We start from the raw sequence: 10,058 nt of genomic DNA, 5'->3' as shown, positions 1-10,058 counted from the left end.
AGAAAGAAAGAAAGAAAGAAAGAAAGAAAGAAAGAAAGAAAGAAAGAAAGAAAGAAAGAAAGGAAGGAAGGAAGGAAGGAAGGAAGGAAAACAAAGAAACAGAAACAAAGAAAGAGAGAAACAAAGAAACAAAGAAAGGAAAAGAAAAAAGAGAAAGGAAACAATAAAATAAAGTGAACACAATGTCAGGTGAGGACCACAGACTTCTTAGAAAGGGGAAGTATATGTGCAAACATCTATCATGGCCTTGTGTGCACAAACTGAGTGGACATTCTTTGTGCCATGCTAGCCATGTCCAAGTCCTTCTAGTATCCACTCTTTCTCTAAAACATCTTTGTATATAAAGTGACACTTACCATTTGTTTTTCTCTGTTCATGTCTAGACCTGAGGAATTAATGTTACTGTCCACACCCTACAGTTATAAACATCAAGAAAATGTCAACCAGAGAGGACAGCAGTGGGTTACCAATTCTCACTATTTGCCAAGCTAACACTTAACTCACAATAATTATATTTTCCAGTTTACACTTAACTGTTTATGAGGTTTTAAAAGGTGAATATTTTTCAGTGAGAATATTGGGTTTCGGTGGAGGTAACCAGAGCAACCACACTATACCTTTATGTGTAGAATCCTATGGCTGTGAATACATACATACAGATTAGGTACTGTACCTTCACATATCTGAGCACAGGAGTGGTCTCACACCATAGTGTACATTGATCACTGTTTCTTTTCTTTAGTATTGCATCTCATTTCACCAAACTGAATTCAGGTAAGTATCCAAATACTTAATTCTCAAGAATGTGGAACAGATAGTTATTGTGACACAAGGAGTCTTAAAAGTCAATACAGCTTAGGATAAAGCATCCTGTCAATATTTTAATTATTTCTTCATCCTCATAGGTGTGGCAGTGTAGGACCACTGGCATTTTGCAAGAAATTTTCATGGCCTCTCAGCAAGCCAAAATTTTCATGTAAATAGGACTTAAATATCTTCCAAGGATATTGGTTCTTCACTTGTTCCCTTTTGGACAATGAATATCCTAGAGGAGGTCATAGTTCTTGTGTATATGGTCATCAGATAAAGCAGCAAAATCACAAAAACACACTTGTGATATTGTTTTGATGAACATTTTAAAGTACTTATACCTCAGAGAGTATCATTGGTAACAATGTTGGATGATATTTCTTTGGGTATTAGTATAAACCTGTGATGCTATGGGTTTCATGTGCAGACACAGGTGCCATTCCTTCAACAACCTGAAACTAAGTTAAATTTATTGCTTGTCATTGTACATGTTTGATAAAGGAAACAAATCATATAATCATATATATCATGGGAATTTCATAAGTGAAACATAACTTGGAATCCAGTACATAAAGCAAGAATCAATACTTTAAGATTTTCAAGGGTCTGAGGCTATATGCAGTTCTATCTATATCATAGGTACAGTGAGTAACTTATTGTGAGCTGTTGCTCACCTGTGTAGACTGGTCTCAGTGATCCCAAGATTCTGGGTGTGTTAATGACTACCATTGTCTTTTGACCATGTTCCTGCTAGCACAAGACCCTCTGGGTTTTTCTTAGAACTTATGTTGTGTTCCACTCACCAGTGATCTCAAGGTCCCGGCTATGATAGGGTGCCTGCAGAGTGGAGAGTCCTCTGGGGACTTTGGGCCCTTCACCAAGATCATGCTGAAGATGGTGCAGGGGTGGCGCCAAACAGAATGAACCCCAGCTGCTGGTCAGGCAGGTGTCCTTTGTCCCTGTTCCTGCTAGCACACGACCCTCTGGGTTTTTTGGAACTGTTGTGTTCCACTCACCAGTGATCACAAGGTCCCAGCTGTGCTAGGGTGCCTGCAGCGTGAAGAATCCTCTAGGGCCTTTGGTCCATATCTTAAAGCTTTTATCATACAAGTCTTTTTTCTCTCCCAAGATATTTTATATTATTTGAAGCTGATATGAAAGAGCTTTTCTCACTTATATTTCTCTTAGTCCTTTTATCTTATGTACATAGTAGGACTAGTAATTTTTGTGTTTTAATTTTATTCCTTCTATTTCTAGAAAGTGTTTTATCAATTGTAGAAGGTATCCACTGGAATTTTTAGGGCCCCTTATTTATACAATCATATCTACCTCTGTTCCCCATTTTTAATGGGGTTATTTGGTTCTATGGAGTCTAACATCTTGATTTCTTTGTTTATATTGGATATTAGCCTTCTATCAGATGTGAGATAGAAGTTATCATCTTTTCCCAGTCTGTTCATTGCTGTTTTGCCCTTACAGAAGTTTGCAATTTTATGAGGTCCCATTTGTCGATTCTTGATCTTAGAGCTTATGTTCAGGAAAATTTCTGTGAAGTATTGTGTTGGAATCTTGATGGGGACATTGAATCTGTAGATTGCTTTTGGTAAAATGGCCATTTTCACTATGGTAGTCCTACCAACCAATGAGCATGGGATATCTTTCCATCTTCTGAGATCATCTTTGATTTCTTTTTTCAGGGATGTGAAGTCATACAAATCGTTTACTTGCTAGGTAAGAGTTACGGCAAGATATTTTATACTATTTTTTGGCTATTTTTAAGGATGTTGTTTCCCTATTTTCTTTCTCAGCTTGTTTATCATTTATATAATAGAAGGCTACTGGTTTGTTGAAGCCAATTTTATATCAGACACTTCGCTGAAATTGTTTATCAGCTATAGTAGTTCTCTGGTGGGATTTTGGGGGTTGGTGATGCATACTACTATAAAATCTGTAAGTAGCGATACTTTCACATCTTTCTTTCCAACTTTTATCCCCATGGTATCCTTTTGTTGTCTAATTGCTCTAGCTAGAACTAAAAGTACTATAATGAACAGATAGGGAGAGAGTGGGCAACCTTGTCTTGTTCTGAATTATACTGGGATTGCTTCTAGTTTCTCTCCATTTAATTAGGTGTTGGCTGTTGGTTTTCTACGTATTGCTTTTATTATGTTAAGGTATATGCCATGGATTTCTGATTTCCCCAGGATTTTTAAGATTAAGGGGTATTCCAGAAGACGTTCCAACTGGTAATAAGGATACATGCTCCACTATGTTCATAGCAGCCTTATTTATAATAGCCATAAGCTGGAAAGAANCCAGATGTCCCTCAACAAAAGAATGGATACAGAAAATGTGATACATTTACACAATGGAGTACTACTCAGCTATTAAAAACAACGAATTTATGAAATTCTTGGCAAATGATGTATCTGGAGGGCATCATCCTGAGCAAGGTAACCCAAACACAAAAGAAGTCACTTGATAAGTGGATATTAGTCCAGAAACTTAGAATACCCAAGATACGATTTGCAAAACATGAGAAAATCAAGAAGGAAGACCAATGAACAAAATAGAATAGGGAACAAAATACCCATGGAAGGATATTGATACAGAGACAAAATTTGGAGCTAATACGAAAGGATGGGCCACCCAGAGACTACCCGACGTGGGGATCCATCCCATAATCAGCCACCAAACCCAGACACTATTGCATATGCCAGCAAGATTTTGTTGAAAGGACCCTGATATAGCTGTCTCTTGTGAGGCTATGCCAGTGCCTGGCAAATACAGAAGTGGATGCTCACAGTCATCTATAGGATGGAACACAGGGCCCCCAATGGAGGAGCTAGAGAAATTACCCAAGGAGCTGAAGGTATCTGCAACCCTATAGTTGGAACAACAATATGAACGTTACAGTACTCCCAGAGCTCATGTCTCTAGCTGCATATGTAGCAGAAGATGGCCTAGTCAGCTATCATTGGAAAGAGAGGCCCCTTGGTCTTGCAAACTTTATATGCCCCAGTACAGGGGAACGCCGGGACCAAGAAGTAGGAGTGGGTGGGTAGGGGAGCAGGGCAGGGGGAGGTTATAGGGGATTTTTGGGATAATATTTGAAATGTAAATGAAGAAAATATCTAATAAAAATTTGAAAAAAAAATGAAGGGGTATTGTAGTTTGTCAAATACTTTTTCAGCATCTAGTAAGATGATCATGTTTTCTTTTTCCTTGAGTTTGTTTATATAGTAGATTATGTTGACACATTTTCTTATATTAAACAATCCCTGCATCCCTGGGATGAAGCCTACTTGATCATGCTGAATGATGGTTTTGATATGTTCTTGGACTTGTACGCTAGAATTTTACTGAGTACTTTTTCCATTAGTATTCATAATTGAAATTGGTCTGAAGTTCTCTTTTTTTGTGTGGATTAGGTAGCAGAGTAGCTGTGGAAACATAGAAGGAATTAGGTAGTGTTCCTTCTGTTTCTGTTTTGTGGAACGGTTTGAGGAGTGTTGGTTTTGGTCTTCTTAGAAGGTCTATTAAAATTCTGTACTAAAACCATCTGGCTCTGTGCATTTTTTTGGTTGGGAGGTTTTTGATGACTATTTCTATTATGGATTAAGTGACTAGATAGTTTTCCTGATAGTTTGTTTTACTTTGGTATATGGTATCTGTCTAGAAGATAATTCATTTCATCTAGGTTTTCCAATTTTTTAGAATATAGGCTTTTGTAGTAGATTGTGATGATTTTTTTTTTAATTTCATCAGGTTCTGTTGTTGTGTCTCCCCTCTCATTTCTGATTTTCTTAATTGGGATACTCTCTTGGTACTCCTTAGTTAATTAATTTGGCTGAGGATTTATCTATCTTTTTGTTTTTTTTAAAGAACAAAGGCTTTTTTTTTTTCTTTGTATCATTCTCTTTGTTTCTTGCTGGTTGATTTCAGCCCTGAGTTTGATTATTTCCTGCCCTCTAATCTTGGTTGCTTTGCTTCTTTCTTTCAGTTATGAAAGCACTTTCAGGTGTGCTTTTATGTTGCTTGTATGGGATCTTTCCAATTTTGTTACAAAGGCATTTAGCGTTATAGATTTTACTCAAAACTCTGCTTTCATTGTGACCCATAAGTTTGTATATGATATTTCTTTATTTTCATTGAATTCTACAAAGTTTTTTATTTCTTTCATTATTCTTCCCTGACCAAGTTATCACTGAGCAGAGAGTTTTTCAGTTTCCTTGAGTATGTTGACTTTCTGATGGTTTTGTTGTTATTGAAGTCTAACCTTAGTTGGCAGTGATCTGTCAGAATACATGGGTTTATTCCAATCTTCTTGTATCTGTTGGGACTTCTTTTATAGCCAATGATAGTCAATTTTGGAGAACGTTCCATGTGGTGCTGAGAAGTAAGGTATGTTCTCCTGTCTTGGGAAAAAGTGTTCTTTAGATATCTTTTAAATCCAGTTTGTTCATAACTTCTGTTAGTTTCACTATGTATCTTTTTAGTTTCTGTTTCAATGACATGTCCATTGGTGAGAGTGTGGTATTAAAGTGAGAGTGTGGTATTAAACCAAAACTTGTGGTTGAAAGTCTATTTTATTGGATATTAGAATGGCAACTCCAGCTTGTTTCTTGGGATCAATTGCTTGGAAACTTTTTCCAGCCTTTTACTATGAGGTAGTGGCTGTCTTTGTGACTCAGATGTATTTCTTATATGCAGCAAAATGCTGGATCCTGTTTATGAATTCAGTCTGTTAGCCTGTGTCTTTTTATTGGGGATTTGAGTCCCTTTATGTTGTGAGATATTGAAGACAGATGATTGTTATTTCCTGTTATTTTTGTGTCTGGAAGTGCTATTGTGTGTGTGTATAATTTTCTTCTTTTGGGTTTGTTATGAATTGGTTAATTTCTTGTGTTTTCTTGGGTGTAGTTACCCTACTATGTTGGAGATTTCATTCCAGCATCCTCTGTCGGACTGAATTAGTAGTAAGATATTGTTTAAATTTAGCTTTGTCACGGCATATCGTGGTTTCTTCATCTATGATGATTGAGAGTTTTGCAGATTATAGTATCCTGGGCTGGCATTTGTGTTCTTTTAAGTTCTGTATGACATCTGTCTAGGGTCTTCTGTGTTTTAAAATCTCTGTTGAGAAGTCTGGTGTAATTATAATAGGTCTGCCTTTATAAGTTACTTGGCCCTTTTCCCTTACAGCTTTTAATATTATTTCTTCTGTGCATTTAGCATTTTGATTATTATGTGACAAGAGGATTTTCTTTTCTGGTCCAATATATTTGGTGTTCTGTAGGCTATTGTACATTTATGGCGATCTTCACCCTTTTCTATTCCTATTGTTCTTAGGTTTGATCTTTCCATTGAATTCTGAATTTCCTGCACATTTTGGGTTAGCAGCTTTTAAACTTTGTATTTTTTTTTTGTCTATTGTGTAAATATTTTCTATGGTATCTTCTACACCCGAGTCTCTCTTCTATCTCTTGTATTCTGCTGGTGATGCTTGCATCTGTTCCTCTTGATCTTTTTTCCTAAGTTGTCCAAATCGCGGGTTGCTCCTTTTATGTTTTATTTATTGATTCTATTTCAAGTTTTAGTTATTGGAACATTTTGTTTAATTCCTTCACCTGTTTGATCATATTTTCCTGTATTGATTTAAGAGATTCATTTGTTTCTTCTTTAAGAGCATCTACCGGTTTGCTTGTGTTTTCTTGTATTTCTCTAAGGGAGTTCTTTATATCCTCCTTAAAGGTCTCTATCATCTTCATGACATGGGATTTTAGGTCATTATCTTGCTTTTCATGCTTGTTAGTGTAGACACGGCTTGCTGTGGTGGGAGAACTGGGAACTGATGATTCCAAAATGCATTGAGATCTTGCATTTATGGCCATCTCATTCTCTCTGGTGTAAACCACCCTGGGTGTCTCTTACTAGAACTAGCTTCCTTGGATGCTTCCTGTGACCTGAGTTTGAGCTGATCTCCTTGGAGTCAGGCAGTGTACTCTCTGCTTAGTGTGATCCTCTTGTATCTCTGGTTAGAGCAGGTCTCCTGTGTCCCTGTGATAATATGGACCTCCTGTGCCCTTTGTTATTTTGGAAATCTTGGGACATTTGCAGGCTGTAGCATTTGGGCAGGTATCCAGCCACTGATCTAGCCCAGGTGGGGAAGTGGGAGAGAATGTTAGGGGAGCTAGAGGGTGTGGTTAAGGTTCCAAGACTGCTGGACTATGGTGTATCAACTGGCATGGGTATTTGGGAGAAACTCTCCTCTGTTTCTTTCGTCAATGAGAACCTCCTGGGAAGCAAGCAGTCTAGCAGTGTTTGGGCAGCTCTCAGCTAGGCCACTAGTGCATGGTGACTTCTCCTTCCTCCTCCGCTTTCTTCTACCTGCCAATAAATTTTGAAATTATTTAAAACTGTCATCACCATGAAACTGAAAATTAAGGTTTCTTTATGTTACTACTTCACACCTATCCAAGTGCTGTTATCAAATTAGTTAACAAGAAATGTTAGCATCCAGTGGACTGGGGGGTTGTGTGGAGGAACTATCATTCATTGCTGGTGAGAGTGCAAATTAATGCATCCATTATGGAAATCAGTGTTTGGGGGCTTGTTGGGGTCTCCCACCTCCACTAATCACTCTCCCTCTAAACATTATATTGCATCCCCTACAGGCGCATAGAATTTCTAACGAGAAGACCTCCCCAGATCTCCCAGAATGCAACGTCCTCGGACCGCCTACTATCGTTCGAAGTGCCTCTATCCTTGGACCTGCCTACATTGTCTCCGCCTTGATCCTCGGACCCACCTACAATTGGACCGCCGTGGCAGCTTCAAAGAGACTCAAGGGCGGGCTGGGAATTTTTCCTTGTACTAAAGCAAAGTCCGATTATTAAACTTGGGAGCTCTGATCAGTGAATTGACAGGGCATTCATTTTCCTTTCACAGCCTATTCTCTTTTAGGATGTTCAAGCCCTTCAGTACGAACCCAGACTGGAGTGTTTCTGCGGGTGCGTGAACACTCAGGGGCTTCACATAAATAAACGTAGAACTACCATATGAAACATATTTATGTTGAATGTTTAATAGGAAAATATGGTGGGTTGTCCTGGTGCTGTTTTATATTCTGATGTTAATTCTGCTTACTCAAGAGGGGTAGTACCCACGGTCATCTATTGGATGGAACACAGGGCCCCCAATGGAGGAGCTAGGGAAATTACCCAAGGAGCTGAAGGGATCTGCAATCCTATAGTTGAAACAACAATATGAACTAATCAGTACCCACAGAGCTTGTGTCTCTAGCTGCATATGTAGCAGAAGATGGCTTAGTCAGCCATCATTGGGAAGAGAGACCCCTTGGTCTTGTAAACTTTATATGTCATAGTACAGGGGAAGGCCAGGACCAAGAATGAGAAGTGGGTGGTTAGGGGAGTAGGGTGTGGGGGGAGGGTATAGGGGATTTTTGGGATAGCATTTGAAATGTAAATGAAGAAAATATCTAATAAAAAATTGAAAACAAAGTGGGGGTAGCACTAAGGAGGAGTAGATCACATACTCAGTTGATTTCATTTGAAACTTCTACCCATTTTAACTGGTTAAATAAAGGCTAGAGCCTGTGATTTGCCAGTAAAAAGGAAAGGTGGGTCTGGAGGTTTTAGAGAGTAAGGGAAGAGAAAAAGAAGGAGAATGAAGAAGATGGAAGAAGAAGAGGTGGAAGGAAGATGGAGCAGAACCACATGGCACAGAGCAGCTGCAAGTAGCAAAGGATCTCATAGCTGGGGAATACAGCAGTGTAATGGTAAGTCTGCCCAATATAGGCAGGAAGCTTATAAATATTGTAAATAAATAAATTAATAAATATATCATATTAAGAAATGTCAACACCAACTTAAGAAAAGAATAGAAAACCTGAATGTTCATGCTCATATCCAGGTCATACCTATAATTTACATATGTACTGATGACAACAGCTATAAGGGTAGGTGTACTATAAGAGCCAGGAGTGAAGCAATGACAAAATTGGGTGGTGAGTATGGTCTAAATTCAGGCAACAGGACAATTATGGCATATATATATATACATATATGTACACATCTATACATATATATGTATATATGTAATATATATGTAAAACAAAGGAAAATAATTGGTTGTAAAATAGTAAAATCCTAAACAAATAAACAAAGCTCATGAATTTAGAATGGTGATACTAACACCGTAGACATTCACTAAGATATAATAGAATTTGGGATTGGCTTGTTAAAATTCACTGTGTCATGATTTTATTTTTAAGTTCTTTACATCAAAATGACTTTGACTTAAAAAGCTACTCACCATAATTAGTATGCCTCATCCCAGATATATATATAATTCAACATATACTCATAACTAAACACAGTTTCATCATATGGATGGACTCAAACACCAAAACCACAAAATTACCTCATTAGATACAGGACAAGCCTTTAATAATTGCTGTCATAAAGTCATCATAAAAGTCATGGAGATGATAAGGATAAAGGGAATATAATTCAACATAATAAAGGTTATGCATGACAAACTTAGGCCAGCATAATAGTAAATGGGACAAAACCTCAACGCATTCCACTACAATGAGGAACATGATAAGAATTCTTAGTCTCTAAACTGCTATTCAATAAAATGATTTTAGTGAAACTTGTAAGCTAGGAAAATCAGACAAGAGAATGAAAGAAAGGAATACCAATAAGAAAAGAAGTCAAAATATCTTTATTTGCACAAAATATGATTAATGTGATTCTGTCTTAAAAGGCCTTCCCACATCTCTCCCCAATACTGATTGTGATGTTAAATTTCACAAAGTATTTATAAATTATCAAACACATTAGTATTCATGCTATATACTAGTGATAAGTGTATGTGTGTGAATATGTATGTGTGTAAGAGAGAGAGAGAGAGAGAGAGAGAGAGAGAGAGAGGCACATCAGAGAACAGTGTGAGATACAAAGATCAGGGAGAGAGAAAGAGTGTGTGTGTGTGTGTGTGTGTGTGTGTGTGTGTGTGTGTGTGTGTGTGTGTGAAAGAGAGAGATCATCTAATATAGTCCATGAAGACTTCCTACAGCTATCTCTATAAGTTCAAAAATTTCATTAAAGTGTAAGTTGTGGTCCTTATAACTGGTAGAACAGAGGCAAGAAAGATGTTTCTTGCTTCAGGAAAACCTATCTTTGACAAGACACAGCAGAGCAAGTTAACTTAAGTTTCTT

The sequence above is a fragment of the Mus pahari genome, unplaced genomic scaffold (assembly GCF_900095145.1).
Source record: "Mus pahari unplaced genomic scaffold, PAHARI_EIJ_v1.1 scaffold_5003_U1_1, whole genome shotgun sequence".
Lineage (NCBI taxonomy): Eukaryota > Metazoa > Chordata > Mammalia > Rodentia > Muridae > Mus > Mus pahari.
The sequence above is the reverse complement of the archived record's forward strand: the minus strand, read 5'-3'. Positions refer to the sequence as shown.